This window comes from Rhincodon typus, chromosome 31 (genome assembly GCF_021869965.1).
Source record: "Rhincodon typus isolate 14 chromosome 31, sRhiTyp1.1, whole genome shotgun sequence".
NCBI lineage: Eukaryota > Metazoa > Chordata > Chondrichthyes > Orectolobiformes > Rhincodontidae > Rhincodon > Rhincodon typus.
Window position 1 is genome coordinate 9397088 of NC_063362.1, and position 2477 is coordinate 9399564.

General features: G+C 40.0%; 1 protein-coding gene across 2 annotated transcripts in view; it reads right to left on the reverse strand.

Moving 5' to 3' along the window:
• Positions 1-1331, reverse strand: part of LOC109926518 (RING finger protein 223) — a 4754-nt gene extending 3423 nt beyond the window's left edge. The window contains exons 1-2 of one of the 2 annotated variants that reach the window (XM_048614991.1): positions 1133-1331; positions 664-938 (exon numbers count right to left, since the gene is read on the reverse strand). The gene's annotated coding sequence lies outside the window, so the exon portion shown is untranslated. Of the gene's footprint in view, positions 1-663 lie in introns of both variants that reach the window. The other variant, XM_020526363.2, reaches the window with a different exon arrangement.
• Between the last annotated feature and the right edge of the window lie 1146 nt (positions 1332-2477).

Genomic DNA, 2477 nt, shown 5'->3' on the forward strand with positions numbered 1-2477 from the left:
TTTTTTTTAAAAGAAAGTTAACTTAGTACAAACAAGCCGAGGGTATCTTAAATTTTTGTTAAAAAAAATTGACTTGGGTTATTGGTTTTAAAGAGAAGGCGGTCTGTACGTCTTTATATATAGAGAGAAGCAGCAGTTACAACTTAGGAAGCCATTCGGCCCGTCGCGCCAGTACTCTCCGCACCCAGTCTCACTTCTCTGCCTTTCCTCTATTTACTGCCCCCCCAACTCATGTTATCCAGAAGCTTTAAGAAACCAAATGGTAACAGGTGGTAGTCTTAAAAATACAACATCATGAACATCGTAAATATGATGTTCAAAACAAAACAAACAAACTACGCTGTGTTAATAGATTTAACAAAGCAGACGTTTATACCAGATATTTAAAAAAGTGAAGGAACTGTCACTTTTTCCTCTGCCACTGACTACAGGCATTAATTTTGAAAAAAAAATCTTGGAAAATCTGTTTCAGAAACATTTTGCTTTGTACAAACTTGTGTTTACAAACAAAACAAAAAGTTAGCTTTTCCTAATTAAAGTACAATTCAAAACAAAAAAAACTATCCCTCACCATTGAATTTGAGATAATTTTAAATTGAATTCAGTAGACGTTTTCCTATCTGACAACATTGTTTAAACAAACAGAACGCCACTCAGACATACCTTGTTCTGGGTGCTCAGAATAAAGAGCCGATTATCCTGGAAGTTGTTCTAGTAAAATTGAATGAATCTATGAGTGTTCCCGCCGCTGGTGCGGTCTTTATAGGGGAGTGTCTGGCGTGGTACTTCCTTGTTCCGAGTAGCTCCAACCTGAACAGGTTTTGAGAGTGCAGCATGTGACTGGTTTTCAGTAATTTATGAGCTGAACCATGCTGAGAAATTGCCTATCGTCCTTCCCCCACTGTTTGAACGTCTCTGATTCACCTGGTTCCCTACAACTGCAGGAAAGCGGACAAGGGAATCAATGTGCTTCTTTTAAAGAAATTTGGAGCCTATCCCAAAGAAAAGGAAGTCAGGACAAGAGAAAAAGTCGGAAGACAGCACTGATGTGGATTTTTTTCCCCAGACATTCATAATAACGTGATTTTTTAAAAATACTGCTCAAAGTTAATAAAGTCTGAAGAGGTCATACCGGCGGACTCAATACATTAATGTTGTTTCTCTCGCCACAGATTTTTAATTTTGTGTTTACATTCGGGTTTCAATAAACATCTAAACATAACGAAACGTCTGGAAATCGGAGTGTGACTAGTTAACAGAAATAAATGCAAAATACCGCGGATGCTGAAGATCTGAAACAAACAAACGAGAAATTGCTGGAAAAACTCATCAGGTCTGGCAGCACCTGTGTGATAGAAGCAGGATTAACGTTTCGGGTCCGGTATGACCTTTTGGAACTCATGCTAACTCTCATTGGCTGCTGACTTTCCCCAGCACTTTCTGTTTTAATATTTAACTCACTTGTTTGAGGTGTTTAAAGGGATCCTTTGTTTAATCTTCCTGTTCGTTATCACACTGTAACTTGTTACTTCCTGATAATTTATGGTTATGACTTCAGCAACGTTTTTAATAAATCGGGCCAAATGTCCCTCATCCCTGTGATTGGTCATAATCCAACAATGTGGAAATTCTCTTTCTATTCAATCTTCTGCCTGGCAAAGAGGGGCACTTAATGCTCATTGCCTTGGGGTAAAGGACAAAAACAGAAATTACTGGAGAAGGGTCACTGGAGTTTTTATAGTCAATATCCCAGTGCAACCATTGTGCTGTAAGCAATATAATTCATTCTACTTCAATGTAATCATCAGCTAACCTATTTTATTTCTCAGGGTGTTTACGCTGATGGGAAGACCATGAGTTGTTCCTGATTCCTAATTGCACTTGAGAGGGTGGTGGTTAATCATCACACTGAACTGCTTCAGTCATTCTGGTTGTTGGGAAGGGTGCTCCAAATTTTTGACCCTGCAAAGGTGAAGGAACAACAAGTTATTTCCATGTCAAAATGTTAGTCCTGCAGGGGAACTCGCAGATAATGGTGTTCCAATACATCTGCTACCCTCAACCTACTTTGACAGTCGAACTACGCCACTTAGAAAGTGCTGTTGAAGATGGCTTAGTGAGTTGCTACAGTGCGTCTTGTAGATGGAACACTTGCAGAATGTAGCTGACCCCACTTTCTCCACAACAATGAGGGATGGATCAATAAATCCTGGCCAAGCCAGATCTAATTCCCACAAATGAACAAAACGAAACTATTGCCAATGTGAGTTAGTGGTGGGGGTGGGGGAGTGAATGTTTCAGTTTATTCATCAGCTGATAATGAAACCAGCTGCTTTGTTGGAGCTGCACTTATCCAGACAAGTGGGGAGTATTCCATCACACACTGCTGACTACTGCCTTGTAGATGGATAAGCAATGGGGAGTCAGGAAAGTTACTCCCCTGAGAATTCCTAGCCTCCGACCTGCACTTGTAGTCT